This window comes from Trachemys scripta, chromosome 1, assembly GCF_013100865.1.
Source record: "Trachemys scripta elegans isolate TJP31775 chromosome 1, CAS_Tse_1.0, whole genome shotgun sequence".
Taxonomy (NCBI): domain Eukaryota; kingdom Metazoa; phylum Chordata; order Testudines; family Emydidae; genus Trachemys; species Trachemys scripta.
In genome coordinates, this window is record NC_048298.1 from 281,077,706 (window position 1) to 281,100,861 (window position 23,156).

At 44.0% G+C, this 23,156-nt stretch overlaps 1 long non-coding RNA gene across 1 annotated transcript in view; it reads right to left on the bottom strand.

Moving 5' to 3' along the window:
• The window catches only part of LOC117870914, a 43,332-nt gene extending 24,177 nt beyond the window's left edge, over positions 1-19,155 (bottom strand). The window contains exons 1-2 of the long non-coding RNA XR_004644069.1: positions 19,079-19,155; positions 1,207-1,264 (exon numbers count right to left, since the gene is read on the bottom strand). This is a non-coding gene — a long non-coding RNA (uncharacterized LOC117870914). The remainder of the gene's footprint in view (positions 1-1,206; positions 1,265-19,078) is intronic.
• Between the last annotated feature and the right edge of the window lie 4,001 nt (positions 19,156-23,156).

Sequence of the window (23,156 nt, forward strand, 5' to 3'; positions counted from 1 at the left end):
ATTGTCATATTTGAATTCAGCACATCAAAATACATAATAAATAGCACATTTTATCTCTGAAGCAGGTGACTTCTCAAAATTTGTAGACCAGTGTTATTTTCTCCAATAATTTTCAAGATACTGAAGTTTAGGTGATTGGTCTATAATTCCCTATGTTGTCCTTATTCCCCTTTTTATAGATAGGTACTATATTTGCCCTTTTCCAGTTCTCTGAAATGTCTCTATCCTCCATGGCTTCTCAAAGATAATTGCCAATGGCTCAGATATCTCTTCAGCCAGTTCCTTGAGTATTCTAGGATGTATTTCACCAGACTCTGTAGACTTGAAGAAATCTAACCGGTCTAAGTAATTCTTACCTCATTCTCTCCCTACTTTAGCCTCAGATCTTACTCCATTTTATAATGATGTTCACTATATTAGTCATCCAATCACTGTTAATCTTTTTAGTGAAAACTAAAACAAAAAAGGATTTAATACTTTGATCATTGCTGCATTTTCTGTTATTGTCTTTCCCTCCTCATTGAATAATGGGCTGACCCTGTCCTTGGTCTTCCTGTTGCTTCTAATGTATTTGTAAAATATTTCTTATTATACTTTATGCCCCTAGCTAGCTAAATCTCATTTTGTGACTTGATTGCCCTTGAGGATCAGAGCCCATATTAAGTCTCACAAGGTGAAATCCTGACCCTATTAAAAGTCACTGGGAGTTTTGTCATTGACTTCAATGGGACTGAGACTTCATCCATAATACTTAAGTCCAAGAGCTCAGTCCAGGATCACACATGGAGTCAGTGGCACAGCCAGGAAAAGATCCCAGGAGTCATAGTTCTCAGCCCTAACTACCAAATTAATCTCCCTGGAGTGCAATATTTTCCCCCATGTAAATAAACTGTATATTTAGAGACAGATTTCTGTTAAAAAATGAAGAGCTAAATTCTATTCTTGTTTCCATGAGGTGCAAAACCAAAGTGACGCCATTGACTTCAGTTGAATTACTCCAGTTGAGTTACTCCAGATTTACACTAGGGTAAATTAGACCAGAATTAGGTCCGAATTGTTAAATATATGTCTTAACTGGAAAACCAAATTAAGCCATATATGACTTTATGAATGCTAAATTGATTATTTGTATTAGGGGTTTCTCTGATACATTCGTAGTGATAGCACACTTCAAATAAAATGACACTTCAAAGAAGGAATGCTTACTTGGGCCATGGTTCTGGGATGTGCTGCATGCCTTGGGGTGTTGCTTTGGTCTCTCCTACTGAAATGAACGAGAGATAGGGTCTCAGCAAGTCACATGACTGGGGCAATTATGTTAACATGCAGTGGAACGTCCATACAAGTGCATGTAACATCTGCACAAAATTGCATTGTGCTATTATTATGTTGAAATTAAAATGCATCATTATAAATGGAACACTTATATACTGTTATCAGCAGAACAATTGTTATGTATTGAGCAATCAGAAGCACCCACTTGCAAATCCTTAACAAAATGCTTAGCATTTAATAAACAGAATTTCCAGTGAACTTAGAGATCAGTACAGCAGTCTAGTCACCTTTCAGAGACTGCTCTTCACAGCTTTGTCTCTAGCCCTACTTAAGTAAACACATTCAGAATAGAACATTAGTTTCAACAATGCATCCCATTTTACAGTTCCCTGGCACTTCAGACTAAAAAGTAACACATGAGGCACCTGAGCCTAGATCCTCAGAGGTATTTGTGGGAGTCAGTGGGAGTTAGGCACCTAAATACTTTAGAGGATATGGATCCCGGTATTCTACTTAATCTAAATGCAACCAAAATCTAACTTTCACCTTTTCTTCCTGGATTAAGAGATCGGATTCTAACAGTCCTCATTTGTAAGGAGTATCATGTAGGTGTCTAATTGAGTTATTAAAAATAACAGGTTTTGCTTCTCCATGAATGGATGTTAATTCTACTGCTTCCATGCTAGAAGAGTATTATTTAGAATATTTTTGGTGTATGTAATTAAGGGAGAGATCAATAGGTGTATAGTACCTTCTGTTGCAGATAGGGCTTCTCAAAGAAGTGAGATTTGCAGTTATTCTAAAAGCGAAGATATTGTACATGGACTTATCTTGATCTCTGATAGCAGCTTATTGCACAGTCAGAGAACTTTTTCTGATATATTCTTACTCTTGCATTGAAGATATTTATCCTGGGCTCAGTGGCTCTGTGGATCACAATATTCTTTAGGCTTCCATAGAAAGGGACAATACCTGAGCTTATTAGTTCCTAGCCCAAAGAGAGCTTTGTAGAGCTAGATCAGGACCTTACAGTGAATCTAGAATTCAATATACATCCACTGCATGGAACCAATGTGATATTCTCTCAGAAAGGTATCCTATCAGGAGATGAATTACAGCATGCTGAAGCTTTCCATGGTTTTAGCCTCAAATACACAGGTCTTATATGTTCATAAAATAGAAATCCCCATAATCAGATTAGAAATTGCTGGTGTTTTATGTATACACCAAATATACCTATAAACAAGCATGAAAGTTAGAATACAGTGAAAATTGTGCACTTATTGATTGGCATATACAGAAGAAAGAAATTAAGCCCTCAAGACCAGAAATAAGGACCTTTATATATGGACAAAGGGATTCCTCATCATTTAACAATGGAAGGAGAATAAAACAAACAATGTATATTCTTCTGGCTATTCTGCAAGAACATTCTTGCTATGCTTATTAGTAATGTGTGGACACAGCTTGACATCATAGTACATGAATATTCCTGTTACTGTAGTGCCCAGAGACCTCAATCAGACTATCAGTCCCATTACTCAAGATGCTAGATATCATTCGTGCAACAGGATTTTACAGATAGTGGCCCAGATCCACAATTGGTATTAGTCAACACAGCTCCATGAGGATCTGGCTGCACAAGTCTTTTTAAGAGATCAAGGCTCTAGGGCCCTAATGCAACATTTATATATACAGAAATGACTAATGGAGAGATGAGGTAATATTGACCACAAGGTGATGTCTCCTCCTGGTGGAGCCAGAGGTGTGGTGATTGGTATAAATCATCCTACAAGTTGGATGTGTGCTGAAGGTGAGATCTGGAGGAACACAAGACATACACCTCTGTGCCTGAAGAGAACACATTACTGAAAACCAGTCAACCAATGAGAACCAGAAGAAGGTGCTAGAGTAAACCACAAGGCCACGAGAAAAATTCAGAAACCCCATTTTAAACAAAGGGGGGAAGTCCTTGGGGAGATGTAATTACTGTCCTTGTTTAGTGTTTGATACCTGGCAAACATTGAAGCAGGGCAACTTTGAAAATTAATTGATGGTGGTAAGAGTCTTAGCACTAGGACCCTATTGGATCTCTTGCAGTTTTGAGAGCCAACAGTGTGCTGAAGGTTTGGGTGAAGGGTAAGATTATTCTGCCCAAAGAGGACAGTCAAGAAAGCCTGCCTCCTGAAGCACTGGGGAAATATGCTCAAAAGTGGTGACTACTACACACTGTAAAATAGTGTCGCATCACACTCCCTTCAGCATTGGCCTCAGTCTTCAGCAAATGTGCAGGATGTGCAGGACCAAGACAAAGCCCATAGCCCTCTCCAGAAATGTAGAAACCTGTCACACACTATTTTACCCTCTCTTAAGCTGAGACAGCACAAGCACTGGCCTTGTGACTCCCTTTTTCAAGGAAGGGCAGGGCAGAAAGGGCGTCCTGCCTCATTTACCCCCTTCTTGTATATCTGCCCTAAAGCAGCTCTAGTTGAGCCTGATCTGGGATGTGGAAATAAGTACATAGACAAATTAGATATTTTCAAAATGTTTTTTTCAAATAAAGAAGAAATTATTTGGTACCTGGAGGACGTAAGAGCTAGTATATCAAGTATTCATGTACCCACAGGGTCCTACTTCCATTGCAAAATTTAACATCTGACAAAATTTGGCCAAAGCTGCAGGGGACCTGCAACTGCAGCAAAAGTTCTTCGCCTGACGAATTGCCATATACTACAAAATATGCAAAAGATATAGGTAGGAAGCTTGAATAGAAATGGGAGCGGGGGGTAACTCCAAAACCCTCATTGGATGAAGATGGCCTTGAATTGCTGTTAGAAAGTACCCAGAGGAATACCAATCTGAATGGTTAATGAACGTTTCCTTTCCATTGTCCACAATAAGTTTGTTACATTTTGAAAAAGACTTAAAAAGAGAAGTCCTTCACTTTGAAGATAAACAAAAACTTTTTCCCATCTAATTCTGCACATTGCAAAAACTGTTCAGGAACAATTCATCCGTGTGAGAATCTGACCCTTGTAATGCTGCCAAGGTGAGAGAGGCTTAGGACAATCTGCTACATAAGGGCTGATTGCACAATTTAAAGCTGCCTGAGGGCTGCTTTAGCGTATGCTCCCAATTTTTCTAAGGCTCCTGGAGAGAGAATATTGTGTGCCATACTTTACGCTTTCCTACCTCTCTTAATCTTTCTACCCCTTTTGGACAATCATCAACCAGTCTCTCTAGTTGGCTGATAAGTAGCCTAAGCACTACCTCAGATATCATGAAAGATTTCCAGAGTGTATGATTTATATGGGATACATATTAGTGAAATGTCTGCAGAGAGACTGAAGAGATGTGTAACACAGTTAAGAGTAGAGGAGGTTCTACCTGTTGAGTTTGGTTAATGCATTAATGCCTCCATGTGGGAGATCTCCATTTTGGGTTCTCGCTTTGGAATCATAGTGCAGTGAGAAAAGAAAAGGATTGTGGGGGTCAATTTACATGCTCCACACAGTAATTGATCTCTAGTTTTATAATCTAAAGGAAAGAATTGTCTTTAAAATCCACAAGCAGATGGTAGGGAATTTAATGCAAGGTAAGGGTAGCTCAAAATAAATATAGGAGTAAATATAGGTGTATCTTTGCAAGCCTTTTTTCAGCTCCTGGAAATAATGAGTCAGTAATGAGAATAGTTTAGCATCTGAAATCAAGCAGAATAAAAGAACTCTAGTATTTATGTGTAGGTTTTACTGTTAGCAATGCAAATAAAAAAAAAAGACTAAGAAAATATCATGTGTACATCACTCAGTTATTCATATCACAGTTGTAAGATAAAAAACTACTGATAGCAGGTAGTATTAATTAGGAATCTACTATATAGTTAAAAAGTTATATTCATTTACACATTCTTTAAAACCTACTCTTTTTATGATCATATGACTTTTTATTGTATTTTACACTTCATGCATTTGGTATAGATAATTCAATCCCCGAAAAAACCGTGGACATCCCTATTCAATCTGGCAAACTGATTTGAACACATTTAAAGAAGAAATTCTCAATTTTAAATGTAGTTTATAAAATTGTTTTTTTGGCCTACACTATATAATACTTAAAAGGAAATGCACCTTTACTCTTTTATCTGATTAGTATGAATGATTTAATAAAAATAATCTTAAATTCATAGAAACTGGCGATCATATATCCTACCCTGATGTCACTGCGGTTTATAAATACACAAGCAACCACTCACATCTGTTCTTTTATTTTCTTTTTCGATTTAAGAGGGAAATTGACCTTACAATCTTTAACGTGACTTCAGGTCATTGTTATTAGTGATGAGAAAATACTGTGTTCTCCTTCTGACTGAGCCTGGCAAACCTCCCAGATATTTTACAATCCCAGTATAAAAAAACCTCTGAAATGCTTTTTATTTTTCAGGTTTAGGCACTTGTTGTAGTACTCTATACATCTGGCAAACAGAAAATCTTTTTGCAAGAGAATGTGTACTCTTTTCACATGAATAGTGTTTCTTTTCTGAAGCACTATACCTTTAGAATATATACTTCACTAAACCTTTCTTACTGGTCAAAAGATTAGTCATTTTAATTTGGGGGTCAGGGGTCCAGGGAACAGTTTCATGATTTTAAGTGTGAGCTGAAGACAGTGAGAAACATCTGAGTTGCATTCAGGTTCACCTGTGGCCGGCCTAATCTAAATCCCTAATAAGTATGGCACGATGTATCCTTTCATAATCATAATATAAGATCCAGATCCAGAAGCCTTAGCGCAGTGGTTCTCAAACTTTTGTACTGGTGACCCATTTCACACAGCAAGCCTCTGAGTGTGACCCCCCATAAAAATTAAAAACACTTTTTAAATAGATTTAACACCATTATAAATGCTGGAGGCAAAGTGGGATTTGGGGTGGAGGCTGACAGCTCGCGACCGCCCATGTAATAACCTCATGACCCCCTCGAGGGTCCCGACCTTCAGTTTGAGAACCCCTGGCTTAGAGGGCTGGAATTCTCTGCTCCCTCTCTAGGGGAAAAGGGGAAAATCCTGCTCTTGCCAGCTTCATTTACATTAATTATAATCAATGTTCATAGTCATGTTTTGTTTGCTTACTTTTTCCCAAATAAAAAAGATGCTTGTGTTTCCAAGATTCCCAAGGACTCTTGAGTACTTGTGAGTGGGGAAAACCACCAACAAAGGTACCAAGGAAGGTTTTATTTTAATTTCCCAAGGGCAGAAGTATAACTACGCTTGGCAGAATTTTATTTTTATATTTTTGATGAATAATATCAATATTTATTTTTAAACTTTTTTATTTTAAGGGACTTAAATTTTCGCAGTTGTAGGAAATTATGGGGGGAGGAGATGTTCACCGACATTTACCAATAAAAATTGAATCCTTCCAAGTCTAAATATAACTCTAGGTAGGGACTTGAACCATGCATTCATTACATTTATTTATTTTTAGAAGAGGACCCCAAGTCAGATTGAACTTTGCCCCTGTTGCAGCCATTGGCACCTGACTGAAGGTTTACAGTAGTTTGTAGAACCCTTGGTTGGTACAACATAATTTTATAGCATATACCAGGGGTCGGCAACCTCTGGCATGCGGCGCTCACCAGGGTAAGCACCCTGGCAGGCCGGGACAGTTTGTTTACCTGCCGCGTTGGCAGGTTCAGCCGATCGTAGCTCCCACTGGCCACGGTTCACTGCTCCAGGCCAATGGGGGCTGCGGGAAGCAGCATAGGCCGAGGGATGTGCTGGTCACGGCTTCCCACCACCCCCATTGGCCTGGAGAGGTGAACCATGGCCAATGGAAGCTGCGATCGGCCAAACCTGCCAACACGGCAGGTAAACAAACTGGGCTGGCCCGCCCAGGGTGCTTATCCTGGCAAGCTGCGTGCCAGAGGTTGCCGACCCCTGGCATATACTCATTGTTCAAACACAACTGTCACAACACTGGGCAATATAATAAACTATTTCAATTGTTTGTAAGCTCTTGGAGGCAGGGACTTCAGGTTCTGCTTGTAACATGAGCCCGAGGGGGTGTGGCTAGAATGATAACCCCTTGGGGCTGTTACAAAACAGGTTAGTTTAGAACAGTACTATGACGGGGATGGGGACAGCAAAAAAAAAAAAAAAAAAAAACAGTTGTAGAATGAGGGAGCCGCAAATGGCTCCTTTGTAACTTCGCATTTGAGATATAGGTAGTGCTCACTGAGCACAGCGAAGGAATATCTACATAGTTTTCTTATAAGTATATTTTTACTACTGTAGATGCTATGTACATCATAGGCACTGTCAAAATAATTAATAATAAATAATAAGAAATCGATGTACATGGGACAAGCAGGGCCGTCCCTAGACCAAATGGTGCCGCCGCATTTGTTAAACTTTTGAATACCTTATTTTTATTGCATTTGTAGCCCATTTCATGACTTAGATGCACAATTTGCATGCTTGATTTATGCCTGTCATATAAGAAAATACATTTGCACGCTAGGATCTGTAAATCTGTATTTATTCATGCCATATATGAGCAAATTAAAAAAAATGTTTCCTCTAAGCTTATAGAAACTTTTTAATTTTAAGAATAAACTGAAATGTACTAACATCAAGAAATTGAACTGTGCACCAACATTGCGTGGACCAGTATTAAATAGTGTTACAGTAGGTGACAGCTTTAGAATATTAACTGTAGTCCTTTAGTTGAAAAGGTCGCTTTTTTCCCTTTTACCTTGTGAACAGAAGAACATCATTAGAGAGATCCAAAGACTGGCCAATGGCATTTTCGAGTGATATAATAGCAAGCGATGTCAGTCTCTCGTCTGCCATTGTTGATTGAAGATACGTTTTAATAAGCCCGAGCTTCAAAAAGCTACACTCACCACTCGTGACTGTGACCGGCATACTGAGCAGAATCCTCAAAGCTATCCACACATTAGGAAAAGTGTCCTTCAACTCTGCATCATGAATGAATTGGAGAACTTGGTGTGGAGAATTCTTCCCATGTTGCAAAATGTGATGGATGTTATCCAATTTGACATAGGTGTCTTTATCATTGACATCTGAACATTCTCCATGTGTCAGCGTCCAGTGAAGGTCCGTACAATTGTTCAGCAGTGTTTTACTGTCCGCTAGCAGCTTACTAAGGTCATACAAAAATCCCCAGTTATTTTTGTGAAGCTTCATTTGTCCAAACCCTTTTTCGATAGACACTCAAGTAGTGTCAGTGAGTGAGCAAAAAACTCCTCTTGATTTTTTCCCCAAGATTTGAATTACCTAATTTCTGCCCTTGTAACCAAGTTGTCACTTCTTCTGATGAATGTGAGTTTCCTTGAAGACAGGCTCACCTCCTAAGTTTTTGGTTGTTTCTTTGGCAGCAGAGATGGCATCTTCAAATCCGTTGTCTCTGTAGTCAACAACAAAATCAAGGCAGCTTCTCATCAAAGTAGTAGTGATCACGATGTCCATCAACTGAGTTTGTAATGCCTTGCTTACAACATATCCTTGGAACAGGATATCATGCCAAACCACAGTTGTGACCAGTGATCTGGTTTGCCAGGCTTTGTCCCTCATGTCGGATTCCAGCCTCGGCTTTACTTGACAATGCCAGTTCCATCAGGGCATTGTAAACCTCATTCACTTGGTACCTCAGTGGCCTTATGCTGTCAATGCAGTTCTCCCAGTGAGGGTCACTTAGTGACTTCATGGTCAGATTTGTAACATGAGGATCTTCCACCTGATAGTTTATCTTAAAACAGAACATATATCCTTTGGAAATTTTTCCCTTTTGTCACTAACAAAAAAAAAATAGTACCCTAAGCCTTGCACACACACCCCCCCAAGCCTGGCACCATAGGTGTTGCTTGGGTCGCCTGCCCCTAAATCCAGCCCTGGGGATAAGAGACTAGGAGAGATGTGAAGTGCTGGTAATAGTAAGCATTGACATAGGGGATTGATCAAAAGATTGCTGGCTCTAGACTGTATAGAAGAGATATAGCTTGAGCTGCCGATTTGGCACACACATGGAATCAGTGAGGCAGAGGAACACGGGTAAGCTGTTTTTCCATGTGCAGAATAAAATCTCCTTCACAAGGGTGTCATGTGGTTTAACTGATTAGTGTTTGAAAAGCACTTTGAGTTCCTCAGATAAACTGCAGTTATGTAGCATCATTCATCACTGCAAAAAGGAAGATGAAGAGGACATTGAATTCTTCAGAGCTGAAGGGGATGGGAGCAATTAGCCATGCAAGGCATTGAAGATGAGGAGAACATTTGTATAGCAGACAGGGATGTGGTTCACTTACACAGAGAGAGATGGCAGTTGGATACAACCTGGAGTTTGGATATGAGCAACTTTGGGAAGCCATAGAGGATGAAGCTGAGGTAACCAAGGTATTGAAGGCTAGATTCACAAAGGTACTTTGCCACTTAAAGAGACAGGTGTATAAGTCCAATATTTAGGCACCATTGACACTCACAAAACCATTGCTCAGCTGCCACCTAAACATGTACATGTACATTTGTGCTGGTAGGCATGTGCAAAGTGGCCTTAAGCTTGATGCCTCTCCACGGATAACAAGCTAATTGGAGTGCTACCTCATTCCTAATCCTTTGCAGAATTCTCAAACTAGGTGCCCCGCTGCCTATCTGGCCTGTGGGGCCCAGTCTGATAGGTGTCTGAGTGCCTACAGGATCTGGCCTCACTCAAAAGGCAACAGTGTGTGTTTGTACATGCTCCAGCATACCCAACAATCTACTGATTAGGAGACTCACCTAGGATATGAGAGACCCTGGTTTCAATCCCCACTCTGCCCGATTTGGAGCATTTGAACCCATGTCTCCCACATGAGTGCCTTAACCAGTGGGTATAATGGCATGGTCTGTCTGTGTTTTTTGTGAGAAAGAACATGGGATACCTAGGGCATGAGATACCTAGGGCACTTACTCCACGTCATACACTTAACTGTAGGAGAGGGTTTATGGTTGAGAATTCCAAGCATAAGGAGATGTCTGTTGTGACTGGTTTGGTCATAGAGATCCCCTTAGGACTATCACCTGATGTGCTGAAATTACCTCTGATCCTGTTTCCCCTGCCAGGTTGGGACTCCAGAACCCTGTCTTTTTGAGCCAGACATGCTAGCCTGCTGCAACACAGATCCAGAGTCTGGTCCATGCCCCAAAGTTGCAGACTTAATGGAAAACAGCTTAGTAGGTTACCTGTCTCTAGCACCCAGACACCCAGTTTCCAATGGGATCCAAACTCCAAATAAATCTGTTTTACTCTGTATAAATCTTATAGAGGGTAAATTCATAAATTGTCCGCACTCTATAACACTGATAGAGAGATATGCACAGCTGTTTGCTCCCCCAGGTATTAATCACTTACGCTGGGTTTATTAATAAACAAAAGTGATTTTATTAAGAATAAAAAGTAGGATTTAAGCAGTTTCAAGTAATAACACACAGAACAAAGTAAGTCACCAAGCAAAAACATGCAAGTCTAAGCCTAATACATTAAGAAACTTATTACAGGTAATATCTCACCCTCAGAGATATTACACTTCTTTCACAGACTAGACTTCTTTCTAGTCTGGGCCCAATCCTTTCCCCTGGTACAGTCCTTGCTAGTTCCAGCAGACATCTTAGGTGGTAAGCGGGGGTTCTTCTTCGAGTGCTTGCTCGTATTGATTCCAATTAGATGTGCACGCACCATGTGCACGCCGTTGGAGAATTTTTACCCTAGCAACACCTGGTGGGTCAGCTATGAAGCCCCCTGGAGTGGTGCCTTCATGGCACTCAATATATACCCCAGCTGACCCAGCACCCCCTCAGTTCCTTCTTACCGCCCATGACGGTCATTGGAATTGTGGAGTTCAGCTTCACTGGTCTCCACTCTCCCTAGCACTTACAGTTTCTAGTTATAATAGCTCATAGTTGATAGTTTATAGTAGTTCATAGTTATAACTGTAATTCGTTAGTATTAGTGGGATGGGGGGGTTCCCCTCCTCCCCGATTTTCTATTGGGCTCATGCCCAAAGCTTCGGGATTCAAGCCCTGCGGTTCCTGCTCTAAGCCCATGCCAACGGGCGACCCCCCACGACTCTTGCCTAAAGTGTCTGGGGGAGTCTCATCAAGCAGACAAGTGCAGGATCTGCAAGGGTTTTTGTCCCCAGACCAAAAAGGAGCAGGACTTTCATCTCAAACAGCTCCTGATGGAGGTGGCTCTTAGCCCTCAACCTCCTGCGGCGCGCCGAGATCCGGCACTGAGCACCTTGGTGTGCAGCACCCTGGCAGCAGCAATAGTGGTTGGACTCTGACTGAGACCCACGGCACCGACGCTCCCCAGCACCACAGCTGACATCATCGGCCCGGCACCAGTCCCACTCTCTAGGCCAGAAGCGGAACTGGAAACCAGCAAAGGCTGGCCCACCTCCACAGAGGCCAGCCTCCTTGGAACCATCTCTGCAGGTGCGTCCCACAGAGGAACTCCTAAAGGCACAGTCTATGGCCTCAGCACCATTGACTCCGCTCCCTGGAGGAGAGCCATTGAGTCCAGTGCCCCTGGACTCCCCTGTACTGTGGTCAACGTCCAGTTGCCGTCCACCCCAGATACCTTTGCAGCTGCGAGGGACCTTATTGCTATGATGGCATCAGCATCTCCTCAGCCTCATGCCAAGGCACTGGTACCTGTACGTGTGACACCATCCCGAGGCAAATCAGCCCTGATCCACCCATCAGCACCATCGGTCGAGCCACGGCACTGATCTCGTTCTCGGCACCATTCCTGTTCCGACGCCACTTGCAATCTTTACACTGCTTGCAGTTCTGGCATTGCTCACAGTCCCGGCACCACTCTCCTTCATGGTGCTGGTTGTACTCGCGATGCTGCTCGTATTCATGGCACCGCTATGACTCCCAGAACTAGTCCCGGTTGCGACGCCGCTCTGCCCACTGGTCGCCATCGAGGAGCAGATCCTGGACCCGATATGGCTCCTGATGCTGCTCATTGTCTAGACCCAGGTCCAGATCCAAGCACCATTCCAGGTCCCGGTACTGTTCTAGGTCCCAGCACCACTCCCCAGCGTCGTGGCACCATTCACCATCACCCCGTTGGCATGACCCGGTGCAGATCTGCTCGGCACCACTGTGGCCTTCCTGTTCCATTTCCTAGTCTTCAGGATCGGAGGCAGGGTTGCGATTCTAGGATTGCTGCCATTTTGACCATAGCTGCCCAGAGTCGGGGATTGGGCATTGGCAGGTGCAAGAGCAGGGTCCTGCTCAAGGGTCAACCCAATGGCCGTTCTGAACACCCTGGGCCTACCACCAGTCACAGGATGCTCCATCTGGGGCTTCTCGCTCTGCCCCATCTGAACCACAAGTGCCAGAGGCTACCGCCACTTGGCCTGCCCCGGGAGGCATGGAGAACATGGTGGCTCCTCTTCCCGCTGCAGGACCTCCTCCAACACCGGTTCCTGCTCCGGGCCCTGAGGTCGCTGGCACAGGACAGCTGGGCCCAGCTCCGCAAGAGGCCCCAGATAACCCTCTCCCCCATGTGGCCTCCTCCTCCTCCTCACCTGATGAGGCGGTGGCAGGCACTGCTGTCTCGGGTCCCCCTCCCATAGACCTACATGCCCACCAGGACCTCCTGCACAGGGTGGTGCAGAACATGAACTTGCAAGCAGAGGAGGTGGTAGAGGCAGAGGACCCAATGATGGATATTCTGTCAGCAGAAGCTCCATCAAGGGTAGCCCTAGCCCTTATTCCGACTATCCAATCCACCACCAGAACTATCTGGCAAACACCTGCATCCATCCCACCAACTGCTAAGGGAATGGAGTGCAAATACTTTGTCCCTTCAAAGGGGTACAATTATTTGTTCACCCACCCGCAGCCTTGTTCACTAGTGGTAGCATAGGTGAATGAGAAAGAACGGCATGGCCAGCAGGCCCCAGCTCCCAAATCAAAGGATGCCAGGCACCTTGATCTATTTGGGGGCAAAGTTTATTCCGTGTGGGGTCTTCAGCTCAGGATCGCTAATCAGCAGGCACTCCTGAGCTGTTACAATTTTAACTCCTGGAACTCCATGTTGAAATTTAAGGAGTTAGTACCTCCTGAGTCCAGAGAGGAGTTCGGGGCCTTGGTTGATGAGGGCAAAATAGTGGCACGGACCTCGTTGCAGGCCTTGCTGGATGCTGCGGATTCTGCCGCATTCACTTTCTCCTCGGGGATAGCGATGAGGTGTATCTCCTGGCTGCAAGCCTACAACCTGCCATCGGATCTTCAGCAAACACTTCAGGACCTCCCCTTTGATGGAGAGGGCCTATTTTCAGACAAAACCGATTCCAGGCTACAAAGCCTTAAGGACTCAAGGGCGATAACGAAGTCCATGGGCATGCACACACCAGATACCCAGTGGAAACCCTTTAAACCCCAGCAGCCACAACAACGCTCCTATCCTCCTCCTCCACTAAGGCAGGATTTTTATAGGAGACAGGGGTGTAATGGCAGGAAGAAGCCCTCCAACCCCCAGTCTGGGCAAGGCCAGAGCCTGTCCAAGCCTTTGTTGGGCTCAAAACAGGCCTTTTGAAGGGATGCTCGAGGATGATGTATTGGACCTCATTCAGGATCCTACCCCACCGTTCTTGAATCGTTTATCCCACTTCCACCATGCCTGGTCCCACATAACTGCAGACTGCTGTGTCGTCCACACAGAGGAAGCAGGATGCTCTCTCCAATTTTCTTCCTCCCCACCTTCCTTCCCTGTCCCTTTTCAGGGACACTTCTTGCGAGCAGCTCCTTATTCAGGAGGTTCAGATGCTCCTCGCCATGGGGGCGATTGAGGAGGTTCCGAGGGAGCTAAGGGGTGGGAGGTTTTACTCCCAATATTTCCTAATCACCAAGGCAAAGGGAGGGATTTGGCCCATTCTGGACCCATGCGGTCTCAACAAGTTCATGGTAAAGTTAAAATTCCGCATGGTCTCCTTGGGCACCATCATACCTTCCCTGGATCCTGGAGACTGGGACGCCGCCCTCGACATGAAGGACGCGTAGTTCCACATAGCGATTCATCTGGCGCACAGATGCTTCCTCCGCTTTGTGGAACATTATCAGTTCACAGCCCTTCCCTTCGGTCTCTCCACGGCCCCACGAGTGTTTACTAAATGTATGGCGGTCATGGCAGCATTCCTTCGTCAGCTGCGGGTGCAAGTATACCCTTTCCTCTACAATTGGCTTATCGGGGAAGCACCAAAGAACAGGTGCTTGGTCAAGGACATGTTTCATTGTTAAGGCTTCCTTCTCAATGCAGCAAAGTCTACACTAGAACTGACCCAGAGACTAGAATTCATCGGGGCGGTTCTGTACTCCGTGCAGGCATGAGCCTTCCTGACGGCCGCTTGTTTCCAGGCTTGTCCGGAGCCTTCAGTGCTTCCCAACCTCATTGGCAAGAAGTTGCTTGAGTCTTCTCGGCCACATGGCTATCTGCACAAAATTGACTTCGACTCCGCCCATTACAAGCTTGGCTGGCATCAGTCTATCGCCCAGGTCAAGACAGCCTGAACTTGGTGGTCACCGTCCCGGAGTGGGTCCTGGTCTTTCTCCGCTGGTGGCTAAATCCCCGGGTGGTTTGCGAAGGAGTACCTTTTCACAGCTCGCAGCCCTCCTTGTCCCTGGTCACGGATGCGTCAGCCCTGGGATGGGGTGCCCACTTTGGGGATATTCAGTCGTAGGGCCTATGGCCCCCATCTGCGCTCTCCCTTCATATCAATGTTTGGGAGCTGATGGCAGTGCGCCTTGCCTGTCAAGCCTTCCAGGAGCGGTTGCAGGGTCGTTGTGTGGTGGTCCTCACAGACAACACCAAGGCCATGTTCTACATCAACAAACAAGGGGGGGGCCCGCTCCTCCCACCTTTGTCAGGAGGCCGTTCAACTGTGGGAATTCTGCATAGCCCACTCTATTCACCTGCTGGCGTCTTTTCTACCCAGGATCCAGAACATGCTGGCGGACCACCTGAGCAGGTCCTTCCACTCCCACGAATGGTTCCTTCGACCAGATGTCATCCACCCCATCTTCCGAAGGCGGGGGTTTCCCCAGGTCGACCTGTTCGCCTCCCGCAGCACTCGGAAATGTCCGACTTTCTGCTCCCTCCAGGGCTGCTCCCCGGGCTCTCTCACAGATGCTTTTCTGCTCCCCTGGATGAGTCGACTATTTTACGCCTTTCCCCTGTTTCTCCTGGCACGCAGGGTCTTGCTCAAAGTACCAGGGACAGGGCGCGAGTGATTCTGGTAGCTCCCGCATGGTCTAGACAGTATTGGTACACCATGCTACCGGAACTCTCTGTGAACACTCCAGTCCCATTGCCTCTTCTTCCAGACCTGATTACTCAGAATCACGATCGCCTCTGCCATCCCGATGTATGATCTCTCCACCTCACAGCATGGATACTGCATGGCTGAACCCTGCAGAACTTTGCTATTCAGAATCTGTGCAACAAGTACTGATGGGCAGCAGGAAGCCCTACACTCGGGCCGCATATACGGCTAAATAGAAGCAATTTTCAGGCTGGTGCACTCAGCACAGAACACCCCCGCTCCAGGCGTCCATGCCTCTCATCTTGGAATACCTGCTGAGCCTAAAACAGCAAGGCATGGTTGCATCCTCTGTCAGAGTTCACCTTGTGGCCATCTCGGCTTTTCACCCGGGTGCGAATGGGCGCTCTGTCTTCGCCAGTCCCATGGTTGGCAGGTTTCTAAGGGCCTGGACCATTTCTACCCACAGCTTCGACAGCCGATCCCTGCCTGGGACCTTAACCTGGTCCTCTCCAGACTCATGGGGCCCCCGTTCGAGCCACTGGCCACCTGCTCCCTCCTCTACCTCTCCTGGAAAATGGATTTCCTTGTCACTATCACGTCAGTGCGGCGTGTCTCTGAGCTCAGAGCCCTAACCTCCGAACCACCCTATATTATCTTTCTAAGGATAAAGTGCAGCTTTGGCCTCATCCAGCATTTCTTCTGAAGGTTGTATCGCCCTTCCATATCAGCCAGGACATATTTCTTCCATTTTTTTATCCAAAACCGCATGCCAGTTGCCAGGAACAGCAGCTGCACTCCCTAGATGTCTGTAGGGGCCTTGCCTTCTACATTGAGCGTACAAAATCGTTCAGGAAGATGACCCAGCTCTACGTCGCGGTGGTGGACCAGATGAAAGGCCTCCCGGTTTCCTCTCAATGGATCTCCTCGTGGATCACATCCTGCATCTGCGCTTGCTGTGATCTGGCTGGGGTATTGACCTCACTGCTCACTCCACAAGGGCCCAGGCCTCATCGGCAGCGTTTCTCGCCCAGGTGCCAATCCAGGAGATCTGCAGAGCCGCAACTTCGTCCTTGGTACACACTTTCGCTTCGCACTATGCCATCAACCAACAAACAAGGGACGATGCGGCATTTGGTAGAGCGGTCCTACAATCCACGTTACTTCACTCCGATCCCACTGCCTAGGTAAGGCTTGCGAGTCACCTAATTGGAATCAATATGAGCGAGCACTCGAAGAAGAAAAAATGGTTACTCACCTTTGTAACTGTTGTTCTTCTAGATGTGTTGCTCAAACCCGCCCCACCCCCCATCCCCTATGTCGGACTAGCCAGCAAGAAGGAACTGAGGGGGCACTGGGTTGGCTGGGGTATATATCGAGCGCCATGAAGGCGCCACTCCGCAGGGCTCCATAGCCGACCCCAGGTGTTGCTAGGGTAAAAATTCTCTGACGGCCGTGCATGCGACGCGCGCACACCTAATTGGAATGGATATGAGCAACACATCTCGAAGAACAACAGTTACAAAAGTGAGTAACGATTTTTTTTTCTGATGACTGGCAGCCCCTTTTGTCCTGCTCCTCCCACTTTTATAGCTTTTGCACGAGGCGGGAATCTTTTGTCTGTGCTTGTCCCCACCCCTGCCTCATCAATGGGAAAGTACAAGGATTAAGATGGATTCCAGTATCATGTGACATGGTCACATTTCACTATAAGATCCCTAGTCTCCATTCTTCCTGGGTTGGCCCACACATACACAGGAAGGCTTTCAATTAACTAAGGCCATTTACAACTAATTGTTTCTGGAGCATCCTTAATAGCCTCCATTTAATATGTTTACATCAGTGATACAAGTTTATATCTTATTCTCCTAGTTCCAGATATAGAAATAATACATGCAAACAAATAGGATGAACACACTTAGTAGATTACAAGCTTTCTAATCACACCATACAAGGGGTATTTAGCGTAAAGCATATTCCAGTTATGTCATATTCATCAGCATATTTCCATAAAGCATATGGAGTGCAACATCACACCTATCTCTGACCTGTGAGTCCAGGTCCTAAAGTCCAGATCAGTGGGAATTAAACACTTAAGTACCTTTGCGAATCCGTGTCTTAAGTCCCACCCTTTTCCTCTGCATTTCACTCCTGCCTACCTCATGTGGCTCTCTGATCAGCTTGCTGGCTCCTGAGAATCCCTTTCTTAGGTGCATAACTCTACCTCTGCACTGTATGGGGAATCTGGGAGCCTAACTTGGGTCAGAGGATTCCACTAAGTGCACCTAGGGGTTAAACATTGCAATTCCCAAGTCTTTGTGTATCTAGACCCAAATGCCTTGCTACTAGCAGAGTGAGGAAGCTGGAGGCAGAGTCTTCGAAAAAGTAGACCCAAAGCTCTGTAACACCCTCCCTAAAGAAATCAGCAAAAGTCAATCCTCACCACCATCTGATGTGACCTCTCTTAATCTCTCCTGTTGAAACGGTTCCACTTTGTATAAAAAGTCATTGGAGCAAGGACAAGAAACTGGATCTTCCATCTCTGGGGCCCAACCCCCGGGCTATAGAGTCAGTCTCACTTTCTCTCTGTCCCAATGACTATTCACTGTCATTCATGATCTCTTTTTCAATATTGGCAGCCAATCAAAGTCAGTTATTTGCCCAGCTCTAATGAACAAATGCAAATACTGTTCCTGACCTCATCACATTAGCAAAGCCAATCAAGTGATCTGAATGGATGGATAGCTTGTGCTTCATAATATTCTGCCATTTTGTTCCCTGGGCAAGTAGAGAGAAGTTAAACTTTGCTGTTGTTTAGATAGCAACAGTGAATTTTAGGACTGTGAGTCTTAAAAATAGACCTCAAAAAGAACAGGAGTACTTGTGGCACCTTAGAGACTAACAAATTTATTAGAGCATAAGCTTTCGTGGACTACAGCCCACTTCTTCGGATGCATCCGAAGAAGTGGGCTGTAGTCCAAGAAAGCTTATGCTCTAATAAATTTGTTAGTCTCTAAGGTGCCACAAGTACTCCTGTTCTTTTTGCGGATACAGACTAACATGGCTGCTACTCTGAATAATAGACCTGAAGTTTTATTGCCAGTGAGAAAGTAAAGACTATATTTGTTTATTGTTCACAGGGCAATATGTTTTTTGTGTTGAAATATTTAAATCAGTACAGAAAATAATAGAATAGAAACTTCAGAAAGCAAAAAAGAGAAGCCAGCTTTAAAAAATCCTCCTCCTTATCATCATCAATTTGTCTATACTGGTTACCCTTTAAAGCTTGCCAGTTATCCCAGTTTTTGCAGTATTCCCACACTATTCCCTATAGTAAGTATACTGAAGTGACCTTATGTATTTATTTACCTGTGGAAAACTGACAAGTTTTTACAGGTCTTTTCTTAGACAATCACTCTCAAAGAAAACCTGGATAAACGGATATACCTTGTAGCATGCCTTAAAGATCAACAAACCTGCTTCTGCCCGACTGAAGGGGTAGCAAGATCAAGGTCCTCCACTGAGAATGCTCTGCTGTCCTGTCAGATCAAGCATCCAACTGTTCTCAAATATTAAGGGTAAAGTACAGAAAGAGAGGCTGTTACCAAGACAAACATGTGTCTATTTACATGTGGTTATGTCTATTTACATGTGTCTTATGTCTGTTTACATTGTGGTTATCAGCTTGTGGGGGCATATTTTTATACAGTTATTTACCAGGAGTGTTTTACTGTAATTTTAAAGTTACTGAAACAATTTATAAGTGTAGATAGCTTCTTAAAACCCTAGAATAGGCTCTTATTTTTCAAAATGAGCCAGAGATGTTTTTCAGAACCCCAGAGTATGCTCTATTGGCTTCGCTTATTACATTTTCCATCATTAGTTTTTATTTAATAAATCCAAGTAACAAAAAACATAGACAAGGGTCTGACTTAAACTCACAAAGGCCAGGACATTGAGAGTTCAGGCTTTTCATTCCGTCTTTAAATCAGGTCTTTGTGTTTTGATACTGCAGGGATCTGGGACCCATAAGCAAGCTCCTCTAGGCACATGCTATAGTACATAGTATTATACGTGCAGCAAGACACCTACGATATTAGAGAATTAGGGGGGAAATGAACCAACATGTTATAAGAGCCAGAATGATGGTACTTCAGATCGTCTTAATCATAATACTATTATTCAGGATGCCTTCTTTCTATGTGCTTAAGTGCTATTGAACTACTGGTTAAGTTTGAAGGGAATAGCTGTGAAATATTGCCCTTGAATCCACTCATTATTTTAACTTTTATAATGATTGCTTAGGAAGCAATGGAGGAAACAGCACAACATGTGATCTATCAGTTGAATTATTTTATTTTCATGGATTTGAAGAGTTTAGATTTCTAACAAATGGATAAGAAAAGCTGATCATGTGGTCAAGGCATCAGACTGTGGTTCAGGCAAACTGGATTTAATACATGGTTCTGCCATGAACTAGCTGTGTGTCCTTGGACAAGTCTCTCTGTGCCCATCTGAAAAACGGTGATAGTAATACTTATTTTCTCCCACTTCTTTGTCTGTCTTATCCTGTTTAGCTTGTAAGCTTATAGCAGGGACTTTTTCCGACTATGCATTTGTACAACATCTATCATAATGGAGCTCCAGTCTTTGTTGGGGCCTTTACTGTGAGAGCAGAGTAGGAGCTACTGTAACACATACACAATAAGTGCCTATACCAATAGACCAAATGCCTGTGGAGCCAGGACTAGAACCTGGTCCAACTCTAAAACATAATTCATTTGAAGACAATCCATTTTTTTCTGTTGGTTGACCACATTTGAGCTGATCACAATAACTTAAAAATATCAGTGTGTGAGTGCATGTTGCTCATTAGGAGTATCGCTGTAATTGAGAGATAATTAATGTCTACATTTTATTTTGAAAAAGGAAAACAAATGTATTATGTTCAATGGAACTAGTGTGAAGGATCCATCATGAAATAAATGGAGGTGACTAAGACACTTTCATTATGTATGGATCATTAGTACAGTACACCATAATGGCCTCTCAAGAGCCATTATGGTGCATCCTGTGAGTACATAGTGACATAGCTTGTAATACATGAATAACTGACATTCTACAGCAAAATAATTTAACTTAATACCAGTAAATCATCTTGGTAGATCTACAGCTAGGTCAAAATGCAGCTGCCCACTTTTCAAGTGGATTGAGATGCTGTGAGAATAAATTTTGAGAATCTGTGTTTTGTGCTTGGCATTGGCTACTACTGGTGGGAGACAATGATAAAAATGTTTCCAAGAAAATGTTAGATTTATTTTTCACTTTTTTTTTAATTTTACAGCATGTAATTCTCAACAACTGTAATCAGCGTAGCTGCACTGAAGTCAATAGAGTTATGTCAATTGCTGAGGATCTGCTCCAAGATTTTTTTCCTGCGATATATTAGCTTGTGAAATGCATTTTGGGGTAAAATTTCATGTCTGTGAAATTAGCCTCAGCCACTCTAATGACTGCCAATAGTTTCTCCAAAATACTGTTAACCGTGAGATTCTTCTCAAGGCTACATGTGCATAGTGTGGCAAGATGCTGAATGCTGTTATTGCTTCTGCTGCTATCATATATGCAGTAATGCATATATAAATAGTGGCTTTCCCACAGATCCAAATGTCCCTACTACAGTGGACCTTCCCACCTGGCCAAAATATGGCAATTCACATTTACTGTTATGTAAAGCTTGAGCAGTGCCATTATGCTGGGAGTGGAATAGCCCAAATCAACAGGTTGGCACCTGCCACTGAAGGGATCCAACTTCCATCAATTTTCAGAAGCCCTGTCTTTCCACATATGAGAAGAGAAGATCTACTGACTTAGCAAGGAGTAAATCTATATTTACTGTCTATGGCTCGGCCTTCGGTCTTCTAATTCTAATATTCAAACAGTCACCTTTGTGCTCTCCCCATGCAGTCCATCACTTTTGGGAGAAGTGCCCTGTAAACATCAATTCAAGTCATGCATTATCCTCCTTCAAACTCTCCTTTGTCATGTATCCTACGAAAAATCTTGACAACAGTTAGCTGCTGTAGAAAGTCCACTTCCTATCATGGTGACAAATACTGTTTCCTTGTACTCCCCTGTCTGTATCCATGTGTTGTCTTTTGTCTTATAATTAGATTGTAAGCTTGTCAGGCAGGGATTGTTTTTTGTTGTGTTTGCACAGCTCTATTACAATAGGGTCCTGGACCATGTCTACAGCTCCTAGGTGCTATAATAATACAAGGTGCTAAAACAGCTTCTGGTCTCCTTTCTCATTGGAGTTACTTCCCTTGACACAACGTACTGGCATGGAAGACACTCCCCTGAACCCATGTTCTATTCCTCACAGCTTACAGCATTATATTCTTAATATGGGTACTAGGACTCCCACTCTTGTTTCTCATTTCGCTCTTTATACACCCATGGGTCTGCTTTGACTTGTTTACAGGAATGCACTTAGTTCTGCTACTACCTCTTTGTGGGAATTGAGGAGAAAGAGCCTGGGAATCACCATCACCACTATCCCTCCTGCTCACTGGAGAGGTATTGGGTAGGCTAGATGGATTTCGGAGGCAGAGTGTTTGGAAATATTGGATGGGAAAAGGATGGATATTTTTGAATGGGGGAAATGTTATAGTCAGGGGATGTCATTTATAGCTCTCAGCTGCAAAGATTTTTGGGAGCCCCTTATGGTTTTGGCCAGACATCCTCACATTGTGCTATTATAATAATGCCACTGTTTGTTTGTCTCCGTGCATGGACTGCAGTCCGGGAGTGCTCCTCTGTTTCTTACAGCTTTTCATTTGTTTGGTAACTTTTCTCCACAGAAGCTGAAGAGGAAACACTCCACATTTGTGGAATTGCTTTTATTCTCGACGTTTGCTGGAGCCAGATTGTGATTGGGCTTGCATGCCCATGCAAGGTAGTAAACAGCCCCCTTCTTAACTTGTGCTAGCTACCAGTTACCACCACACACAATGCAGGAGGAGAAGAAGGCTCCACAGAGTTACTTATATGCCCCCCCTTGGAAGCAGGAAGGATGAGACAGTGAATGGGTGGAATCTTGGCTACATTAGCATATTAGCAAAATACACATTGCACCGTGTATAGACCCAGGGCAGTTCACTCTCTCCCTGGAGCAGGGAGATGGGTGCTGTTCGAGGGGCAGTGTAACAACATGCTTCCCTGTGCAGAGGACAGATACTAAGCCATGATCTAGACCTTCATCTTTTTTATTCAATGCTTTACTAAGCTTGCAGTTTGTTATTGTTGCATCCCGTATTTTTATCCAAAGACTGCCATTGGTAAAGTTGACACCAGCCCAATGTGAACTGTTGTCAGACCTGATAAAGGGATGGAGTTTGCTTCTGCTGGGCTTTAATGGATATTTAGCTTGGCAGCTGCTCTCTGAGACATGGTTCTCTTCAGGGGATCTCTCCATTTCAACAACCACCCTATAGGTTTCCCTTCTGGTACTGAGCGTCAGACATCTGCTTTCCTCCTCTCTTTCTTTCCCAG